The 23,159-nt window shown below is 49.6% G+C and overlaps 1 protein-coding gene and 1 long non-coding RNA gene across 4 annotated transcripts in view; both read right to left on the bottom strand.

Moving 5' to 3' along the window:
- ZHX3 (zinc fingers and homeoboxes 3) overlaps positions 1 to 2,464 on the bottom strand; it is a 121,606-nt gene extending 119,142 nt beyond the window's left edge. Inside the window, 1 exon segment of the mRNA XM_089307109.1 lies at positions 2,218 to 2,464. The gene's annotated coding sequence lies outside the window, so the exon portion shown is untranslated.
- An 11,460-nt stretch (positions 2,465 to 13,924) lies between these two features.
- Positions 13,925 to 23,071, bottom strand: LOC138844300 (uncharacterized). 3 transcript variants are annotated; one of them, XR_016215830.1, is made up of 4 exons: positions 22,618 to 23,056; positions 18,412 to 21,210; positions 14,802 to 15,526; positions 13,925 to 14,242 (listed from the first exon to the last, which is right to left on the bottom strand). It is a non-coding gene; the product is annotated as an uncharacterized LOC138844300 (long non-coding RNA). The 3 variants fall into 3 exon arrangements; XR_016215829.1 differs by having other exon boundaries at positions 13,925 to 15,526; positions 22,618 to 23,071; XR_016215831.1 differs by lacking the exon at positions 14,802 to 15,526 and having other exon boundaries at positions 22,618 to 23,068.
- Positions 23,072 to 23,159: the final 88 nt, after the last annotated feature.

Genomic DNA, 23,159 nt, shown 5'->3' with positions numbered 1-23,159 from the left:
ATACAGGAGGACACTGTGCGTTCCACAGAGTGGCTGGAGAAAGCCTGGCAAAGTTACAGTTGAGCAGAGATCTAAAGAACTGAGTCAACCAGGGTAATATTCAGGGACAAGAGTTCAAGGTAAAGTGGACAGCAGATGCAAAGGCACTGAGGCTGGAGTATGCCTGAAGTTTTTAAGGAATAGCAGAGATCCATCTGGGAAGACTGGAACTGGGGACAGGGAGGTAGCCTGTTAGGCCACAGCAAGGACTCTAGATTTTAAGATAACAAGCTATTGATTGGGCAGCTCTAAGCAGAGGATTGATATGATCTCACCTAGATTTTTAAAAAGAATTTTATTATTTATTCATTTAAAAGGCAGAGAGATAGATAGGGGTGGGGCAGGGGGAGAAACAGACAAACATCTCTCATCCACTGGTTCACTCCCCGAATTCCCACAGTGGCCAGGGCTGAGTCAAGCTGAAGCTGAGAGCCAGGAACTCAATCTAGGTTTCCCACATGAGTGGCAGGGACCCAACTACTCGAGGCATCACCTGCTGTCTACCAGGTGTGCATTGTTAGGAAACCGGAAGCCAAAGTGGAGCAGGACTCAAACCCAGGAACACTGCTCTGGGATGTGGGTAGCCCAACAGACCAAATGCCTGCCATTAACTTACTTTTTAAAAGTATCGCAACAGCTGGGGCCGGCGCTGTGGCACAGCAGGTTGACGCCCTGGCCTGAAACACCGGCATCCCATATGGGCACCGGTTCAAGACCCAGTTGCTCCACTTCTGATCCAGCTCTCTGCTGTGGCCTGGGAAAGCAGTAGAAGATGGCCCAAGATGGTCCTTGGGGTCCTGCATCTGTGTGGGAGACCCAGAAGAAGCTCCTGGCTCCTGGCTTTGGATCGGCGCAGCTCCAGCTGTTGCGATCAATTGGGGAGTGAACCACTGGATGGAAGACCTCTCTCTCTCTCTCTCTCTCTCTCTCTCTGCCTCTCTCTGTGTAACTCTGACTTTGAAATAAATAAGTCTTAAAAAAAAAAAAGTACCACAAAAGGAACACGAGTTCCTACTCATAAAACCAATATATCTCTCTCATAGTCTGTAAGTCAAAGGAAAAAGCATACAACAGTCTTAAGAGTCTGGTAGGTATACATGCAACAAAAGACTAAAAGGATAAATACCAAACTAAAGTTTGTGGAATTGTGGACTTTTTCTTTTATAATTTTCTTTGCTTTCCAAGTTTTCCGTCCTAAATATGAATTTCTTTAAAAAATTTCTTAATGTCATTTTGAAAAAAGAAAAACCCACTCTACTATGAGACAGCCCTAGTCTGAAATATTACTTCAATATGGAAAAAAAAAAAAACCACCAAACTGAAAAACAACATGGGGAACATTTTTTCCAAAAATTACCACACTTCCCATGCAATGTTTGCCTGTCATGAACCAGTGCACAAATCAAACGCCGCTCAATGTATCAAGGTCACAAAACCAACTTGGTTAATATGTTTATCATTACATAGCAGCTCTGTCCTCTACAGCAACTTTGATACCATCTTTCCAAAGCAGCCACAGAAGGGCCCTTTTCATTCATTTCTTAAGTCCCTTTGATACTACCTTGCACTTCTGGGTTTTTCCACCGTGTGCCTCTTAGAAACAAATTAAGCCGAGTAAGTCGTTCCAGCTAATGAAGTGTGCTTTTGGCCCTCTCTCTGTGGCTGAGAAGGATCCGGCAAAACACCCATTGTTTTAGGACACTTTTTCTCTTGGTTTTGAAACATGGCAACACTAAGCGCCAGCAAAGAACGTCAAGATAACAACGTACAAGAACACGTATAAATGGAAACCACTGTCATCCTTTTATAAACTGAAGATGTGCGGACGCCTCGTGAGCAAACCTTTAAGGTGCCTAGATAAATATATACTATGTGTTCACTCGACACAGATAAAAACAGACAGCAGCAGCACGCCCTCCCTCCTCCCCTACCTAACACCCGTGCCCCAGCCGCTCACGGCTTCCCGCGGGGCGCAAGCCCGCGGCCAGCCCCGCTCTGCAATGCAAACCGCGCACCTCGAAGCTTTCAACACCCTAGCCCCGCGTCGCACCCACTCCATCCCTTCCAACAGGTTTCTCTGAATGAAAACGCCACACTCTGCTCCCACGCCATTCGGAGCACCCGGGAGCCCGGGGCCCACGTGTCGTGCAAGGGCCCCAGGATTCAGGACGACCGTACCCCGAGTGGTTCGAGTCCCGGCGCGGCTGCCTTCGCTGGCCGAGCCAACGCTCTTTACACCAGAGGCAGGGGCTGCCACATCCCCGCGGGCCTCCGCGGACACCCCCGCGGTCACTCCCGCGGTCACTCCCGCGGTCACTCCGCCACCCGCTCGGCTCCTTCCGCGACCGTGTGGCCCGCGGAGCTCCGCCGGCCCGGGACCCCGGGACGCCCGAGCCTGGAGCTGGGGTGATGACAGATGGGCGGGGGCGGGGCCTCGGGGGGAAGGGGCGGAGCCTCCCGGCATGGGGGTGCTGGCGGCTGACAGAAAGACCGGGACAGCGCGGGCGGGGGCTGACGGGGACCGCGCGCCGGGCCGGGGGCCGGGCGCGGCGGGAAAGCGCTCGCGCGGACATAGGGGGCTGACAGGCGGAGAGACACACAGACACTGGGGGCTGACAGCCGCGGGGCACACGGGGCGGCGGGCCGCGACGGGCGCTCACCTGGCAGCGGCGGCGGCGGCGGCGTCGCCCGCGGCCCGGCCGCTCTCCCCGCGCTGCGGGCCTCCCTCCCGGCGGGCGGGCGGGCGGCCGGCGCAGGCCCCGCGGAGGCGGCGGCGTCGACGCCGGAGCCGCGGACTGCTGAGCGGCGGGGACGCAGCTGCACCAACCGACTCCGGGCCGCTCGGCTCAGCTCGGCCGCACTCGGAGGCACTCGGCCGGGATCGGCCCGGCTCGGCTCGGCTGGGGGCGTGGCCCAGGGCCCCCCGCCCAGGTCGCCTCTGGGGCCTTGGGGGCGGGGCTTTGGAGCGGGCGCGAGCCCCCTGACGTCGCGGCGAGCGAACCTAACCCTGGGCGCATGCGCGAGCTCGGGCTTCGCCTTCCAGGCGTGGAGGCCAAAGAGGCAGGGGCAGAGGGATGGGGGCGGATGCTGCGGCCCCAGCGGTTCCTGGGTTTTGTGCTCAAGATCCCGGTCTTTCTACGGTTCCAGCTATCGAAGACCACACCAGGCTGCACTTCCAAAAGGATGTAGGCCGTTGGTGGTTAGTTTTTCTTTGCTCCCACTAAGGCTTCACTGTAGTATTTAAATATAATCATAAACAAAACAACTTGTGATCACCACTTAACATTAAGTCTTATGGTACTGGAGCTTTCAAGCGTCAGCCGCCTTGCACCAATAATGCAGCCCTATTTTTAGAACCTGTAACACTGGGATGGGGGGGGCTCTTCTGAATTCCGGCTCCGTGCTCCAGGCACGTTTTTGGGTCGTGGAACTCAAGTCTGCAGCAAATATGCTCGGAAAGCTGTACTCACCTGAAGAACTCTGTGACCAGTAAAGAGCAGGAGCTCTGCATATTCACACACCTGGGCTGGAATTCCAGGTCTTCGTTAATCTGGCAGATTAATGATTGGCTGAGTGGCTTTGGCCATGTTAATCGCTCATCCATAAAAGGGCAATGAAATACTAGTAACTAAGCCAATAGGATGAGTGAAGGGATTACATGAGCGTACAAAGCTTTCTCCACAGTGCCTGCTGTTAGTTTAACTTCGGGTTGCATTAGAAACTTCAGATCCTGAAAAACTGTGAATATATACATAAGTGTGAGTGCTATGTTAAACCTAACAAGTCCACGGTCAAACACTCGGACTTACCGCTTGCTTTCACAGTCTTCCCCACTTAGTTAATGTCCACGCCATCCTCTGGTCACAGGTGGGGGCATCTCTGAAGCCTCGCTTCCTAGAATCCCCACATGCAGTCCATTAGCAAAGCCTGTCTTTTTTTTTTTTTTTTTTTTTTTTTTTTGACAGAGTGGACAGTGAAAGAGAGAGACATAGAGAAAGGTCTTCCTTTTGCCGTTGGTTCACCCTCCAATGGCCGCCGCGGCCAGCGTGCTGCGGCCGGCACACCGTGCTGATCCGATGGCAGGAGCCAGGTACTTATCCTGGTCTCCCATGGGGTGCAGGGCCTAAGTACTTTGGGCCATCCTCCACTGCACTCCCTGGCCACAGCAGAGAGCTGGCCTGGAAGAGGGGCAACCAGGACAGAATCCGACGCCCTGACCGGGACTAGAACCCGGTGTGCCGGCACTGCAAGGCGGAGGATTAGCCTAGTGAGCCTCCACGCCAGCCAAGCCTTTCACCTTTACCTTTAAAACAGACTCTTCTAGCTCCTGGAACATTGCAATATCCTCGCACCTGTTCCGCCTTATTCCACTCTGCGCTCACAGAGCAGGTTGCAGCAGCCAGAGGGATCCTGTTAAAACCTGAGTCAAAATGTGCTTCTCGGGGACAGGAGTTTAGCCCAGCAGTTAAGATACCCATTTCCCACACTGGAATAACTGGGTTTGATTCCACCTGATGCCTCTTTCTGGAAGGCGGTGGTGATGACCCAACTCATTGGTTCCCTATTACCCTCATGAAGACCTGGATTGGATTCCTCACCAGTGGGGGAAATCATAGAGTGAACCAGAGGATGGGAGCTTGCTTAAACAGATTAAATTTTAAAAATGTTTCTTCCCTTCTCCTAAAGCAGGGGTGGGGAATCTTTTTTCTACTAAAGGCCATTTGGGTATTTATAACATCATTTGTGACCATACAGATTATCAACTTAAGAATTAGCCTGCTATAGATTTATTGAATTTTTGAGTCCTGCCCGCAGTTGCCTCAGCAGGGCAGGACCAAAGGATTTTGTGGGCCTTATATTGGCCAGTGGGCTGGATGTTCCCTGCCCCTATAAAAAGCATCCAATTGTTTCCCCATCTCAGAGTGAAAGAAAAGGTTTCCCCCACCACCAAGGGCTGAGAGACCCTGTAGGACTGCCCTCCTTCCACATGCCCCTCCCCAGTCCTCTAACTGCATCTCCTGTGCTTCCACACCCTCGTTCCATTCCAGCCACACTAGCCTGCTTCCTGCTCTTGGAACAAAGAGGCTCACTTCAACCCTAGGGTTCTTGTGCTTGGCATTTCTTCCCCCAGAAAGACATGTTGTGGCCCTGCAATGCTAGTATAGCATCCCTCATGGGCACCGGTTCATGGCCCAGCCGCTCCACTGCTGATCCAGCTCCCTACTAATGTGCCTGAGAAATAACGGAAGATGGCCCAAGTGTTTGTGCCCCTGCCACCCATGTGGGGGACTCCTGACTTTGGCCTGGGCCCCTGGCCATGGCATCCATTTGGGGAGTGAAACAGCAGACAGAAGGCCTTTCTCTCACTTTCTCTATTTCAAATAAATAAACTAAAAAGGGGGGGGGGGCTCTTTACAAATTTCTACTCAGAGTCACCTCCCCAGAAAAACCTTCCCAGATCATTCTCCTAAAACATGAAATCCCAACCCCCCATCACCACTATCCCTCAGCTTGCCTTATGCCCTTAATATCATCTGTAATGTCACTGAGAGCAGGAGCTTTGTTTGCTCATTTCCAGCATCTGAAGCATGGGCTACCAAGTTCAGGTTCTCAATAAATATTTCTTGAATGAGTGACAGCTTATACAGGAAATACTGCTCCCAATTTAATTTCTTTTTTAAATTTTATTTATTTATTTATTTATTTTATTTGAAAGAGTTGCACAGAGAGGCAGAGAGAGAGGTCTTCCATCCGATGGTCCACTCCCCAGTTGGCCGCAATAGCCGAAGCTGTGCCAATCCGAAGCCAGGAGCCAGGAGCTTCTTCTGGGTATCCCATGTGGGTGCAGGGGCCCAAGGACTTGGGCCATCTTCTACTGCTTTCCCAGGCCATAGCAGAGAACTGGATCAGAAGCAGAACAGCCGGGATTTAAACCAGTACCCAAACAGGATACTGGCATTGCGGGCGGTGGCTTTACCTGCTATGCCACAGCACCAGCCCCCCCAATTTAATTTCATTTATTCAACCAAGTTGTCTAAGCATCTACTCTGATCCAGGCATTGTGAATGGTAAGAAAACAGTAACTCTCCTAACCCCAGAGGAATTCAGTATTTCAGAGGAGATGGACATGTAAAGAAATACAAAGGTATTTCCAAAAGTTCATGGTAAGTGGAATTCTAAGATAAATCTATTTTGGTGCAAAAATTTTTGAAAACCATATATAGTATGCATTTTTCCATGAGTTTCTTTTTTTAATATTTTTTAAAAATATTATTTATTTGAAAGATAGGAGAGACAGAGATCTTTCATATCCAGGTTCACTCCCCAAATGGTAGCAATGACTGGGCTAGGCTGAAGCCAGGAGCCAGGAACTTCATTCAGGTCTCCCATGTGGATGAAGGGGCCCAGGCACTTGGGCCATCTTCCTCTGCTTTCCCAGGCACATTAGCAGGGAGCTGGATTGGAAGTGGAGCAGCCATGTCTCAGATTGGCACCCATATGGGATGCCAGTGCTGCAGGACAGAGCTTTAACCCGCTGTGCCACAGCACCAGCCCCTTCCATGAACTTCTTGAAGACTCCTCATACTTTTGGAATATGTTACACTAGAGGGATGTGTCAACTACTGTGGATGCACAGAGAAAGGCATATATATACTTTAAAGATTTTATTTATTTATTTGAGAGGTAGAGTTACATACAGCGAGAGGGAGAGACAGAGAGAAAGGTCTTCCTTCCGTTGGTTCATTCTCCAAATGGCCGCAGCGCCTGGAACTATGCTGATCCAAGGCCAGGAGCCAGGTACTTCTTTCTGGTCTCCCATGTGGGTGCAGGGGCCCAAGCCATCTTCTACTGCTTTCCCAGGCCATAGCAGAGAGATCCCAAATGGGATGCCGGCACTGCAGGCAGAGGATTAACCTACTGTGCCACGGCGCTGACCCAAAAGGCATACATTTTAACAACACATAGGACAATGTGAGAAGCCACCACCTAGAGGTGTGCCACTGGGACTGGCTCTGAAGAGGTGGCAAGGAGACTCCTGGCAGAAAAAACAGTATGTACTCAATGCCAGTGATGGCGGTTACATCGCAAATAACGTTTACCAGAGGGCACAGATGTTTTTCCTCTACAAAGTTAAGCAGATTCCAGGTGCTCTGTGTAATAACATCACTTGCACTCACCTTGTGATGAAAGAGTTTTCTCAAGAAGGAAACTGTCAGAGGAGAGTTGATGCAATACAAATACAACCTGGTCGGCGCCGCGGCTCACTAGGCTAATCCTCCACCTTGCGGTGCTGGCACACTGGGTTCTGGTCGGGGCGCCGGATTCTGTCCCGGTTGCCCCTCTTCCAGGCCAGCTCTCTGCTGTGGCCAGGGAGTGCAGTGGAGGGTGGCCTAAGTGCTTGGGCCCTGCACCCATGGGCCCTGCACCATGGGAGACCAGGAGAAGCACCTGGCTCCTGCCTTTGGATCAGCGCAGCGTGCTGGCCGGGGCGGCCATTGGAGGGTGAACCAATGGCAAAGGAAGACCTTTCTCTCTCACTGTCCACTCTGCCTGTCAAAAAAAAAAAAAAAAAAATACAACCTGATTGCTATCTTATTGGAATGGGCTACACCTGTGAACTTTTTGGTCCGATTCAAAGGCAAAAACAACAACCACAAAATCATATGGGGAGTTTGCTGGCTACAAGTACCAGTAACGCATCAGACCAATTGAAGGAAAATTAAAAGAGGACTTTAGGCTTTTTAAGGGGAGACTCACCCCTGGTCTCTCAGAGGTCAGACTGCCTCTGGGCTTGGGGATGGACTGGAAGCAGAGCAGTGAGAGCCAGAGGAAGTCACTCTTAAACTTACTTTCTCTGCTCCCAGGTCATACGATCACTCCATATACATGGTACAAATACCCAGGGAGAGACTAAATGCCCTAATCATTCCAAATTCAAAATCCCAGACAGGAGGCTTTTATTGACCCAACTTGAGTCAGGCACCTTCCTCCCCCAGAACCATCTTGGCCAGCTTGCCAGTCGTGAGTTTCACCAGCAACCTATCTCTGTGGCTCAAGGAATAGGCAACCACCAGAAAAGGGGGAATTATTTCTAGTTGAAGAGCCACCTTAACAAAAGTCCCCACAGAGAAACACTGGACACCCCTGGGAGACATTTAATAGTAAGGCAGAATAAGTTTGAGTTCCTGATTTCTACAAAGTTAGAGAGACCCTTTTTAAGGTGGTAATCCAAATACAAAGTTACTCTTTTCCCAAAAAACTAGAAAAACTTGCAGGACTCCCCATTTTCTTTGTAGGCATGTGACAGGATTGTACTTCCCTACAAATACCTTGGCCACTTAAATTGCACTGGTCAATAAAGCATGAGTAGAAGTTCATCACTCCAGGTCCAAATCAGGTCTCAGTAAGACATTCGTGCACTTCATGTTCATAGCAGAATTATTCACAATAGCCAAAAGATTGAAACAACCCAAGTGTCTATCAACAGAAGAATAGGAAAACAAAATATACTGTGTGTGTGTATATAAAATATATAGTGAAATACCATCATGAACAAAGAGATGGAATTGGGACAGATATTACAACAAAGATGAACCTTCAGGGACATTATGCTATGACAAATAAATTTTTTTAAAGATTTATTTATTTGAAAGAGTTACAGAGAAAGATAGAGACAGAGAGAAAGAGAGATCTTCCATCTTCTGGTTCACTCCCCACATGACTGCAATGGCCAGAGCTGAGCTGATCCAAAGCCAGGAGCCAGGAGCTTCGTCCGGGTATCCCACATGGGTGCAGTGGCCCAAGGACTTGGACCATCTTCTACTGTTTTCCCAGGTCATAGCAGAGAGCTGGAGCAGCCAGGACTTGAACTGGCGCCCATATGGGATGCCGGCGCTGCATGCGGTGGCTTTAACCTGCTGTACCACAGCACTGGCCCCTATACCAAATAAAATTTTGTGGGGGCAATGACTTGGAATGATCATCTGCACTGAGCCAAACAGACCAAACTATATAGAGTTTATTCATACTAATTGACTTGTGGTTGGTTGCAGAAGGCCCTGTAGCCAATGGGGGGTAAGCAATTAACTAGTTACTCTGTAACTGACTGACTAGTTGCTTCACTAGACTGTACCCAATTAAGTTGTTTTCCATATATCACCCTTTTCCTATAAAAGCTGCCTGATTGTTGACAAGTTCTCAGAACTTGCTCTGGGAGCTGCCTGATTGTACTCTGCTCAGATAAATTTTTTTTAAAGATTGATTTATGGCCGGCACCACAGCACAATAGGCTAATCCTCCGCCTTGCGGCACCCGCACACACCAGGTTCTAGTCCCAGTCGGGGCGCCAGATTCTGTTCCGGTTGCCCCTCTTCCAGGCCAGCTCTCTGCTGTGGCCTGGGAGTGCAGTGGAGGATGGCCCAAGTGCTTGGGCCCTGCACCCGCATGGGAGACCAGGAGAAGTACCTGGCTCCTGGCTTCGGATCAGCGCAATGCACCAGCCACAGCGCGCCAGCCGTGGTGGCCATTGGAAGGTGAACCAACGGCAAAAGGAAGACCTTTCTGTCTCTCTCTCTCACTGTCCTCTCTGCCTGTGGAAAAAAAAAAAAAAAAAAAAAAAGAAAAAGAAAAAAAGATTGATTTATTTACTGAAAAGCAGAGTTACAGAGGCAGAGGCAGAGAGAGAGAGAGGTCTTCCATCTGCTGGTTCTCTCCCCTGATGTCTACAACGGCCAGAGCTGTGCCAATCAGAAGCCAGGAGCCAGGAGCTTCTTCCAGGTCTCCCACACAGGTGCAGGGGCCCAAGGACTTGGGCCATCTTCTGCTGCTTTCCCAGGCCATAGCAGAGAGCTGGATCAGAGGAGGACCAGCCAGGACTTGAACTGGTGCCCATTTGGGATGCCAGCACTACAAGTGGTGGCTTTACCTGCTATGTCACAGCACTGGCCCTTCAGATAAATTTTTATGCAATTTAATTGGTCTTTTAACAGGTATATTAAATCAACCAATTAGGAAAAAGCAAATAACATGAGATTCCACTCAAATCAAGTACCTAGAACAGCCAACTTCGTACATTCAGAAAATGGAGGGGCCAGGGGAAGGGGAAGGAAAGTTCTTCAATGGGTTCAGAGTTTCAGTTTTGCTGGATGAAAAATATTCTGGAGATGGGTTGCGCAACGATGCAAGTGGACTCAACACTAGTGAACTGCACACTTCAAGCAGCAAGATGGTAAAGTTTGCTCTGTGAGTTTTCCCGCAATTGAAAAAAAATTCGACAAAGATAAAATGGAATGATGAAAAATGACTGATCCAAAATAAAAAAGAAAATAGAGACAAAACTCAAGTAGGCCAAATAGAAATCAAATGGCAATATTATAGATTTAAATAATTTGGAATCATATCTGTAAGTACAACAAATGTGAATGGACTTGGCATTCTAATGAAAAGAAAAATATCGAAGATTAAACAAACAAAAGAACCCAGACTCAGCTACTTGATCTTTATGGAGACGTGCTGTATAGAAATATAGATTGAAAAGGTAAAATGGAAATATTTTAGCAAATACTCGAATAAAAAGTAATACCTGTATTACATAAATTCTCCCAGAAAATATAGGGGAAAAACTTTCCAGTTCATTTTATAAGGAGAGCATAATCCCAGTACCAAATTCTGGTAAGAATAAGACAAGAAAAAATATCGCAATCCAGAATCTCTCTCATGACTGTAAATGCAATACTCCTAAAGAAATGTTAGCAAACCAGCCATAAACCAAGATAACAAATCATAATCAAGTGGGGCTTATCCCAGGAATACAAATGGGTTTAACATGAAGATATCATAACTTCTATTTAAAAAACTAACAAGTGGAGAGGTGGGGAGAAAGAGTGTGTCAGAGCTCTTCCATCTGCTGGTTCACTCCCCAAATGGTTACTAGAGCTGAGGCTGGGTCAGGCTAAAGCCAGGAACTCCACTGGGCCTCCCATGTGGGCCTGCTACTTTTCCAGGCACATTAGCAGGGAGCTGAATTGGAAGTGGAGCAGCTGGGAGTGCTCATTATCAAGCCAATTTGATGTGGACTTGAATGTGAAAGATAAAACAATAAGACTTTACAGGACAACACAGAATATCTTCATGACCTCAAGGCAGAACAAATTTTCTTAAACAGAACAGAAAAAGCTCTAATATAGGAAAGATTGGAATGTTGGACTCTTCACAATTGAGAACTTTCATATATTAGGAGACATCATTAAGAGTGAAGAGGTGAATCATAGAGGAAAATTTGTAATGCAGATAACAAAGAACTTATATCCAGAATACACTAAAAAAATCCATACATAATGAAAGCATAGGCTAATAGAAAAAATTAGAAGAATAGGCTCATCACAAGAAGAAAATCCAGGAGGAAGGCGGGAGCTCGAAGAGCTGATGCCACTGCACTAGAACACCTAGTAAGACCCTCTTCTCCCACCTGTTTGACTCCCCAAGATTCAACCTCAGTCTCTCAAGGCCATACCTGGGCCCAATAGGAGAAGGAAGGGAGGAAGAGGACACCCTGGACCAGCAGATGTCCCACTATGATTGTGCTGCCTCTGACTCTGCAGTCCAGGAGCGCATGAACCAGCACCAGGATTGGTGGCAGTGCCAGCATCAGCGCAGGCCTCTTAGGACTGTGTGAACAAACAGCAGGCCAGGTGACCGGAGGAACTGCAAAGGAGAAAAGAGAAAGCCAGTGCCCACTGCTGAGTCCCCAGAGGGTTGTCCTGCAGAAACCAGTTCCTGGAGATCATGAGAGAAAGAAACCCCGAATGGTGTCGTGTGGGCCAGGAGGTGTGAAACTTGGAGATGGTCTTTGGAAATGGGGTTGAGAGCCAGATACCATGTCATGCTTACAGTTCTGACTATCACAAAGCACAGTCATATTTTAATAGTCACATCCTATACAGCCTCTCCCTTTTTGTTCCACCAACATTTGCTTTGTGAAACAAAGAGTGGGACAGGGTATACTCAACCACCCCACATCTTGGATCAGTGTGCCAAGTACTGATATGATTACAAGATCATTTTTATTTTAAAAGTAAATTCATGATCTAAAGGTAAATTAACGACCAAATCAAGTCTTCATTTATTCAGTCATTGGTTCAACAAAAGCAAATGTTTCTGAGACATCGTGTTGGAAACTGATGTGATGAGGAATGTGATCTCTGCCTTCCTGGAGCTTAGTCTCATAGGAGAGACAGGAATAAAACAATACCAGGACAAATACTTTCTGACAATGAAAAAAAAAAGAAAATCCAATTGGCCAATAAACATGTGAAAAGTACTTGGCCTCATCAATAACCAAGGAAATGAACTACACTGAACTACTATAAACCCACCAATAGCAAAATGTTCCAAGTCTGACAGTATCTCTGTGTGACTGAGGGAAGTGTACTTGTGTCATCATTTGGGAATTATTTTATAAAGGTAAGCAGAAATATAACGTGTGATCCAGAGATTCTGCTCCAAAGTATAGGTCCTTGAGAAATGTGTATCCAGATGCAGCCCTACACATGCACAAGAATGTTCACAGCTGCATTATTTACAAGCATTCCAAATTGGAAACAACTCAAATGTCCCTGGTAGACTGGATACATGTTTTGGTGTAATGACTCAATAGAATGCTATATACAGCAATAAAAGTGATACACTGTAGCTACACACAACAACATGGAAGACTCTTCAAAAGAATGCAGTGAAGGACAGGCCTTGGCACAATGGTTAAGATGCTGCTTGGCTGGGCTCCTGATTCTAACTTCCTTCTTACGCACAACCTGGGAGGCAGGAGACGATGGCTCAAGTAGTTGAAACTCTGCTACTCATTTGAAAGACTTGTGCTAAGTTCCCAGCCCAACCCTTGTTGCTGCAAGCACTTGAGGAATAAACCAGTGGGAGGTGGAACGAATGTGGAGTGAAAGAAGCCAGAAATAAAAGAACATACACCATAAGACTATCTTTATTTAAAACTCATACCCTTCCTTTTGGCTGGAACTGCCATCTTCCAGTAACTCACCAAGATGACATACACAAAGGGAAAGAGGAGAGATACCCAATACATGTTCTCCACGCCTTTCAGAAAACATGGAGTTGTCCCTTTGGCCACATACATGGGCATTTACAAGAAAGGTGACATGGTAGACATCAAGGGGATGGGTACTGTTCAAAAAGGAATGCCCCATAAATAGAACCATGTCAACACTGGAAGAGTCTACAGTGTTACCAAGCATGCTGTTGGCACTGTTGTAAACAAACAAGTGAAGGCCAAGATTCTTGCCAAGAGAATACATGTGTGTAATGAACATATTAAGCACTCTAACAGCCAAGGCAGCTTCCTGAAACGAGTGAAGGAAAATGATCAGAAAAAGAAGGGAGCCAAAGAGAAAGGTACCTGGGTAGCTTTGGAATAATTCCCAGCATAACAATCCCACCAAACATAATTAAGTTTGGTGTATGTTTCTCAAGACTTTGCAAGGTATCTAAACATCATAATTATTATTATTTTTTAAATATGTATTTATTTGAAAGGCAGAGTTACAGAGAGGCAGGGAGAGCAAGAAAGGTCTTCCATCTGCTAGTTCACTCCCTAAATGGCTACAATGGCCAGAGCTGGGCTGATCTGAAGCCAGGAGCTTCTTCCATGTCTCCTACATGGGTGCAGGGGTCCAAGGAATTGAGCCACCTCGCACTGTTTTCCCAGACCATAGCAGAGAGCTGGATCAGAAGTGGAGCAGCAGGCATGAGAACCAGTGCCCACATGAGATGATGGCACTGCAGGTGGCAGCTTTACCTGCTATGCAACAGCACTGGAGATTATTATAAATATGGGATTCTATGAATATGATGCATACTGTTTTTTTTTAAGATTTATTTATTTATTTGAAAGTCAGAGTTACAGAGAGAGAGGAGAGGCAGAGAGAAAGAAGTCTTCCATCCGCTGGTTCACTCCCCAATTAGCCCAATGGCAAGAGCTGCACCAATCCAAAGCCAGGAGCCAGGAGCTTCCTCCAAGTCTTCCCACGTGGGTGCAGGGGCCCAAGGACTTGGCCATCTTCTACTGCTTTCCCAGGCCATAGCAGAGAGCTGGATCAGAAGTGGAGCAGCTGGGACTTCAACCGGTGCCCATATGGGATGGTACTGCAGGCAGCGCTTTACCTGCTATGCCACAGCGCTGGAGATTATTATAAATATGGGATTCTATGAATATGATACATACTGTTGAACTTTTTTGTTTTACCTAAGAGTAGGTATTAAACATCTGTACATTTTAATACACGTGTGTATAGATCAACTTGATACTTTTGGGGATGACGGAAACATTCAATATCTTAATTTGACATATAATGTCAAAACCCAAATTGTACACCTTAAGTATGTGTGGCTTAGTGTACATCAATTGTACCTCAGTAAAAGTGGAAAACTACTGTAAGTTTCTCTTACTGGTTCCTCCATTTAATGCTAGAAGTTCCCATTACCTTGCAGAATTCCAGGGTGTGCCACCCCATTTGGTCAAGTCATTTCCCAATGCTTCCCCTGTCTCCAGTTCCCCTATGCTAGAAGCAACACTGTAATATAGCCTCTTGCTTGTTTTCCTAGGGTTCTGGGCAGAATTTCTCCAAAACACATCTCCAGAAGTGAGACTGCTGGGCGATGAGCCCTGTGTGTGCCCACCTTTACTAAGAACTACCCACTTTCTTTACCAAAGGCACTGGGCAAATTTTTGTTCCTACCAGCTGGGCCTGGAAGTTTCCAGCCTCTTCTTTCAGCTTTCTGAACCTTCGTCACTGCAAAGAGTCAGAGGGGACGGGTGTTGGTCCTGAGTGCCCCCTTCAGTTCAGTATTGACCTCATGGTTGCTGACAAATAATTGTTTTGGCCGTGGCACAGGGCTGCGGTCATTCCTTAACGATGGAATGGATGAAATTTCTTGTCTCTTCTTGTTTTTTTAATCATGTTTCTGGGGAGGGGTACAGTTGGAGATGGGAACTGTACACCCTTTCTTCCCCGGGCACTTCTTGGCACCCCTGGAAGGGCCCACTGACACAGAGGAACTGGTCCTCAGTGCTTGGGCCAGCGTCTGAAGCAGAGAGGAATGCAGTGAGTCAGCTAGTCACGCAGGGACACCTCGCTGAGCAAGGCCACGGGAAGGAAGTCATTACACAGACAGCTGGGCTGTAAAAAAACAAAACTACGCTCCACACCAAGCTCCACGAAGCAGCGCGGCTGCGCGCCCCATGACTCAACAGGACTGTCTCTGCCACGCGGCTCCCAGCTTGGAATACGTGGCGCACAGCCCTGCGCGCACAGCGGCTGCCGCGCCTCTGAGTCGCCTGAAAAGCTGCAGGGGTGTGGGAACCCCAGGAAAATCCATGACTGTCTTCTTCCTCCACCTCTGCACTCTGTTGATCCTATCATCAGCTCCCTTCTGCTTGCTCCTTCCTCTTTAACCCTTTTGCCTTAAAACAAAGCAAAACAAAAGGACCTGGAATTTTGTATTTCATACATACAAGTAATCTGGCAGAGAATCAGTGAGGTCAAAACACTGGCTTGCGAGGAAGGCCCCAGTGAGTCAAGCAGACACTGGGCGAGAAGTCCTATCAGAGGGAGACAAGGTCAAGTACACTGGGGACAGAGGCCAGAGGCAGCAGCAAGGGACAGGCTACAGCATGGAGGTGAGATCATCAAAGGTGCAGACACGCCTTCACTGATCTTTCCCAGAGACCTACTGTGTGCCTGATACTGTTCTTAAAGATGGATCATGGAGCATCCATTCTTGGGAAGAGAGATTGACAAACACCAGATACAAATTATATATCTCACGAGGAAGTGACTCAAGCAGGGAAAGGTGGCAGGAAGTGGTCAGGGCAGACGTCACAGAGAAGGTGACATAGACTGGTCTTGAGGTTGGTGAGAGTATACCTAGGGAAAGAAAATTCTGGGTAAAGGAATCAGCATAATGGCATTGAGTCAGCTGGATGTCTGCATGGGAGAAATGACATTGCAACCCTACGCTCATTCTAGCCAAGAAGTGCAAAGGCAGCCATGGGTCTGTCATGCTTAAGGACCCACAGTGAGGAGAAGGGCAACTACACAGTGAGTGAGGAGGAGCCCAGAGAGGGGAGGACTGAGAAGGGGCATCTGAGGTGAGGAGATGGGGAGCCACAGGAAGGACCTGAGCAGAAATTTAATGGGTACTGACTTTGGTTTTACTAGCATCCCATTTTCAGATGGCTTTGACTTCTAACGGTCTAATGCAAGTACAGTGCAAAGCAAAACTGCAAATCTTGCTGAAGATGTCGACTAAAAAAAAAGATTTTTTTTTTATTTATTTTATTTGAGTTAGAGAGATAGAGAGAGGCAGAGACATACAAAGAGGGAGAGAGATCTTCTATCCACTGCTTCACTCCCCAAATGACCACAATGGCCAGAACTGGGCTGAACCAAAGCCAGGATCCAGGAACTTCCCCCGAGTCCACACATCGGTGCAGGGGCCCAAGCACTTGGTCTGTCTTCCACTGCTTTCCCAGGTATATTAGCAGGGAGCTGGATCAGAAGTGAAGCAGCCAGGACCTGAACTGGCGCCCATGTGGGATGCTAGTGCAGATGAGGATCTGGCAAAATGAGTTTAGAAAAGGATGGTAACAAGGCAGGAGTTTCAGAATTATTTAAGTAAGGATTCAGGGAAGACAATCAAAGGAACTCAGAAAAGTATTTTTGGATAGAGAGTTGTGCTTTATAGAAAATGCAATACTACATGGAGGATGACATACAATGCAAACATGAAATCTCCCTCCTGCTCCCAAGTCATATAATTATTCTTTGGTTACACTAAAAATTAGGACACAATCATATATTCACTTTTTGTTACTACAAAACACATACCCAAGAGGAGCAACTGAGGAGGAAGGCGTTTATTCCAGCTCATGGGCTGGGAGGTTCACATTCAAGGTCAAGCTGCCCCATTGGTCTGGTGTTTCAAGAGGATGGTAGATGTCGGGATGCATGCAGGCAGAGGATCCCATGGTGAGCCAGAAAGCAGAGTCAGAGAGAAAGAGAGCAAGCAAGCAAGCAAGCGAGGATAGGCTGACCTCACCTTCAGAAAGCAAGCCTCTCAGAATTACCTCTCTAGAGTATGTCCCCAAGGAACCGAGGACCTCCCACTAGGCCCATCACCCAGACACCATAATTGAATCAAACCTCCACCTTTAATCCATCAACCATTAACATTTACCCATTAACCATTAACTTAAGACTTCGGGGCTTAAACATCTACACGAGTTGGAAAACCAAATGGCATTTAAACCATAACGAGGGGTATGCATAACCAAAATTTTGTTAAGTATACTTTTGTTAAGTAGAGTTAATAATTGGTTTCCTTTTACTCATCTGTCACAATGGTTATCTCTTCACCAGGTTGCTGTAAAGACTGAATAAGGAGCCGGCGCCGTGGCTCAATAGGCTAATCCTCCACCTTGCGGCGCCGGCACACCGGGTTCTAGTCCCGGTCGGGGCACCGGATTCTGTCCCGGTTGCCCCTCTTCCAGGCCAGCTCTCTGCTATGGCCAGGGAGTGCAGTGGAGGATGGCCCAGGTGCTTGGGCCCTGCACCCCATGGGAGACCAGGAAAAAGCACCTGGATCCTGGCTCCTGCCATCGGATCAGCGCGGTGCGCCGGCTGCAGCGGCGGCCATTGGAGGGTGAACCAACGGCAAAAGGAAGACCTTTCTCTCTCTGTCTCTCTCTCTGTCCACTCTGCCTGTCAAAAATAAAAAAAAAAAAAAAAAAAAAAAAAAAGACTGAATAAGAACATTCACTCACTCACACCTGCAACCCATACTTATTGTGGGTTGCTGCCATCTATTTGCTAGGCACTGTGTGAGGTGCTGGGAATTCAGTGATGGGTAAGAAGTGCCCTCATGAAGACACAGCACTGGGCTGGCACCGCGGCTCACTAGGCTAACCCTCTGCCTGCAGCACGGGCACACTGGGTTCTAGTCCCAGTTGGGGCACCGGTTCTGTCCCGGTTGCTCCTCTTCCAGTCCAGCTCTCTGCTGTGGCACAGGAAGGCAGTGGAGGATGGCCCAAGTGCTTGGGCGCTGTACCCGCATGGGAGACCAGGAGGAAGCACCTGGCTCCTGGCTTCGGGTCGGCACAGCGCACCGGCAGTAGTGGCCATTTCGGGGGTGAACCACCGGAAGGAAGACCTTTCTCTCTGTCTCTCTCACTGTCTAACCCTGCCTGTCCGAAAAAAAAAGACACAGCACTGATCAAACAACATATAGAAAATGTCACATAAAACACAGAGATGGAAAGACACAAGAGGCTGTGTAAGGAAGACTTACCGAGTCAGGAAGCAAATTACTCAGCACTGTGTTAAGAAATCACTACAAACCTCAGAGGCTGAGAACCACAGACATTTATCATCTCGTAGTTGCTGCGAGTCAGGGGTGTGGGCACGGCCTGGCTGAGTCTCCTGCACAGGGACTTACGTAGCTGCAATCAAGGACTCTTCCAGGCTGCACACCCCTCTGGAGGCTCGCCTGGGGAAGACTCACTGCCAAGATCACTCAGAGTGTGGCAGGGTTCATGTCCTTATGGCTGTAGGACTGACAGCCTCACTTCTTGCTGGCTGGCTGCTGGAGGCTGCCTGACTCCCACAGCTGCCCGGCCACAGCAACTTGCCTTGGGTGCTTACTCGACTCGCTGTTTACGTCCTTGAGTAAGCAAGGAGAGTCTTCTGAGCTGCTCTGTGACATAATCAAAGAGTGACAGTCCCTTCAGCTTGCATATTACACCAGATAAAAGCAAGTCACGGGTCCCCCCTGCTCTTCAGTGGAAGGGGTTACACACAGGCACGAAGGCAGGGGGCAGGAATCCAGGGGGTCATCTTCAGGTCTGTCTGCCACTATGGGCATTAACAATGAGTTGGCTTCAATGACACGGGCAGAGGGAGGGAACTGTCCAGGCAGGGAGGGGCAGGTCAGTGCGGGTGACATGTGCAATGGGTCTGTAACCAGCAATACTGTACCACTGTGCTGCTCAACAACCACTGTTGACTCCTCTTTGCTGTGGCTTTGCTCTGTGTTTGAGGCCGGACAGGCTACCTCTGCACCACCGTTCTCTCTCCAGCATCCATGTTGCACTCACCACTTCCACCTGCTTCGACTGCCTATTCTCCCAGCTATGTCTAGTTCTCGCCTATATATTCCCCGGCTATACACAGTTCCATTCCTATGCATAGCCCTCCTACAGATAGTTCAAGGCCCAGCATAAATGGGTCTTCCCAAAACAACAGTTCTGGGGATTTATGTAAGTGGAAGGCACCCTGCTAGACTCTCCCTAAGCTGCAAAGCATGCGGTGTCGGGCATGCACCAGATGGAGGAGGCTGGGCAGAAGGCAAGCATGCACAGGTAAGACCAGGAGGGCCCCTTGCTGAGGGTCAAGCCCAAGGCAGCCTATAGGTCCCGGAGGGGTTTTTAGAACACGGTAAAATTCCCCCTCACACAGCGTCAGTGATCTTTTTCAGGATTCCTCTGTAGGCTAGAAATCACAAAGGGATTCCAGAGTCTTTCCGGGAACTGCCCAGCCACGGCCCTCACTGCCAGACCACTTGGCTGCCACCAAAGGCTTCTTGGGCAAGAGCAGGAAGTGACAAGGGAAGCGTGCTGCATTCCAGCCCGAGGACCTGGATCACATCCAAGGCCCGGAAAGGCCGGGGAGAAGAGGCCCCCAGTGGCTGGCAGCCTTGGCCACGTACCCAGGGAAAGGGAACTTGGAAGGATCCCTCTGAAGGGTGTCAAAAGGCGTGGCCAGAGGGCGTGGCCTCCGGCTTCCCCAGCCCCACCTCTCCTCTAGCCCAGGAAGGCTCTGTGGCTCCAACCTCGGAACTGCTCATAATCCCACCTGCTGCAACTGAGTGTTGAGTCTCTTTAGAAGCCGCCTGGATCTAAGGTGGTGGGGTGGGAGGGAAGGGCTGCACGCCCTGGGTCTCTTTGTCCCCCACCCTCGTGGGGCCTTATGCCCCACACCCATTCTGGTTTCTTCCTTGCTCTGACAGCAAGGGTTTGCACACACTCCTCCTCCTCCCCTCCCACATTGAAGTCTGAGCCAACCCCAGGCAGCACTAGTGGACAGAGAGAGAGACAGAGAGAAAGGTCTTCCTTTGCCGTTGGTTCACCCTCCAATGGCCACCGCGGCCTGCGCACTGCAGCCGGCGCACCGTGCTGATCCGATGGCAGGAGCCAGGTACTTATCCTGGTCTCCCATGGGGTGCAGAGCCCAAGTACTTGGGCCATCCTGCGCCCTGACCGGGACTAGAACCCGGTGTGCCAGCGCCGCTAGGTGGAGGATTATCCTAGTGAGCCGCGGCGTCGGCCCCCCACCCATCTTCATCTAAGCCAGCTTAGTTCGCAGGCTAGGAAATCCCCACAGGACAGCTTTCTGGGGTCCCCCCCTCAGCCCTCATCATCTCATATCACTGACTGTCCCCACCCCACCCCCCGGAACTGTGGGGCCCCCAGTGGCAGCTCCAGTGCCCGACACAGGCATGGTACACAGCGAGAACATCAGATTGCTGCCTGCCTCTCCCTGGATGGGAGACCTCACCTCTCAGAGCAGCAGGTGTCAAACCAGAGGGAAAATCACCATCCCCCCTTATTAAAATGCAGATGCCTGGGCCCTGCCTACAGTTTCTGCTTCAACAGATGTGGGGTGGGGCCTGAGCACTCGCATCTCTAGCAAGAACCACTGTCTCAGAGCACTGCTTCTGCACTGCTACAGCGGAGGAGAGTCCCTGTGACCCTGGGACTTTGGTGAGACTCTGGTGCGGTGATGGCAAAGAAAGAGTGCAGTATGACGCCTGTGACCGGGAGCTGCTCTGTAAGTGCCAGCCACTGCTCCTGGGAGTGGGCAGGAGACCCGCCAGGCGGCGAGGTGGGAGAGGGCCCGAGCAGATCAGCGGGGCTGGCAGAAGAGCGAAGGCCGGCACAGCAGCAGGGAGTCCAGGTTGCACCATGGAAGCAGCTGGGCGCCGCACTCGGCTCTGGAGGTGGGCAGTGAAGGTTGGAGGCTGCTCAAACGTGGCAGGAGGCCGGCAGAAAGCCCCAACTGCTGGAGACTTGGCTGTTCAGGCAGTGGGTCACTAGCAAGTGAAAATAAAGAATATCCAATTACATTTGAATTTCGAATGAACACGGATTTTTAGTATGTCTCAAATATCGTGTCGAACATAGGTATGCTAAAAAAAATTGTATTGTGTATCTGAAATTCAAATTTAACTGGGAGTCCTTTAGTTTTCCTTTCAAAGTCTGGCGAACTTGGCCAGCTACCAGCTGCCTGCCCCCCACCAGCTAAGCCTGCCTTCCGGGGCTGCACTGCCCTTCCCCACCAGCAGTGGCCCAGGAGCCGCTCCTGGCAGCCACTTGCTGCTGCTGACAAGCGATCACAGCTGCAGGCCTGGGGGACTGGGCCCTCCCCCGTGTGCCAAGTTCACCCAGCAAGAAGGTGGCAGGGCACAGCAAACAATCACTGGCTCTGTGCATTAGCAGAGCACATGGGCTCCCAAACCCCATACAGAAGGAAGGGCCACCGCACTCTTGGATTAATCAAGAAACAGCTGCTGGGGACATGCCCACCTATTAAGTACGCACCCACAGAGAGGGGAAAACAGCCTCCACGCTTAACCCCAGAAACGGGAGAACAAAGCATCCACACACTGCGCAAGGCTCCAAGGAGGCCCCCGAGTCGGTTTGCAAACCGCAAGCTAGGGCAGGAGGGTCCCTACCTCCCTCACCTCAGCTGAGTGCTGGGAAAGCCGGAGCAGCAGAGGCTGCCTCCACCCGCCCTGCCCCCCAACAGCCCGCCACAATCACCAAATCCCAGATGATTCAGTTCCGAAAACAAGCCTGCCGGAAATCCAGTTTTTGCAAGAACCTTTATGTCAACTTTTTTTTTTCCTGCTCTAACAAGAACAATGAAAACAATTGGTGCTCCATCTTAAAAAAAAAAAAAAAAAAAAAAGTGTGACAAACGTTCCTGAATGCCTATTGTGCGTCCTGCACTCTGTCTAGCACTTTCTTTATCTTAACATTTCTCAGTCTGGCTGCGCATTGCAACCACCTGGTGAGCTTCGTCAACCCCCGGAACGCTGGGTGTCCGTGCATGCCCAGGGCACAGCGACCCCAACATCCAGCCCCGGGCCAGAAGCGCGGACCGAGTTGAGCTCATCCTGTACCTAATGCTGCCAGGTGCCTGCTCAGACTGTGAACGCCCCGCTCCCCACAGGGCAGCGGCCCACACTGCCCGGGTTCACGACTCAGAGTCAAGAACTGCCCGTGAGGACAACTGAGGTACCCAAGGTCCCGTCACCTTGCGTACAGAGCAATGGCGGCCGCCTCTCATCCTCCACGGTGCGGTAGGGTCTAAGTCTGGCTTCTCCGCAACCCCAGCTCGCCAAGCCTTTCCGGGGTGTTCCTCCTCTTCACAGCCAATACCTCTACCTCCTGAGCCTTCTTAGAGAATCTTCTTTCCCCGGGCTCCACATCCTTACCAGTTGTCGGTCTTTGATCCAGACAACCCCCGAATCACAGCTGCAAAGGGAAAAGCGTTTCCCCGGGCCTGACAGCGCTTACCTGGGCTCACCTGCGCGGGCTGACATAGGCAGCGTGGTTGGGTGAGAAGGCTGGTCATCGCCTGTCCTCTGCTGGCCGGCGGTGGTATTGCGCTCACTGCTCTTAACCTGATCTCAGCCAAAAGGCTGAGAAACGATAAAGCTCACTGCTCTTCGACACGCGCGTCCCGTGCTTGGAATGAAGGGAACGGGCGTTTATTGAGCGCCTGCTGTATGTCACACGCTACACTGAGCGCTAGGGTGCAAGGATGGCTGTGACCTGTTCTCACGGAGCTCAGATGCAAACGACGAGGTAGATCTCAATCAAATAGTTTTTCAAGTAATTATGAAATTATAACTTCAGGAGCACGTGACACGGGTGCCCAGTGCAGTGGGGAGAGGGGCAGCGAACGGGGGGGGGGGGTCACTAGGCGCCTCACAAAGTCACTCCACGCCATCGCGAACATCCTCCAAGGAGAGTC

Source organism: Oryctolagus cuniculus, chromosome 11 (genome assembly GCF_051225735.1).
Source record: "Oryctolagus cuniculus isolate XC-2025 breed Fujian yellow rabbit chromosome 11, ASM5122573v1, whole genome shotgun sequence".
NCBI classification, from domain to species: Eukaryota; Metazoa; Chordata; class Mammalia; order Lagomorpha; family Leporidae; genus Oryctolagus; species Oryctolagus cuniculus.
This window is presented reverse-complemented; position numbering and strand designations above follow the sequence as displayed.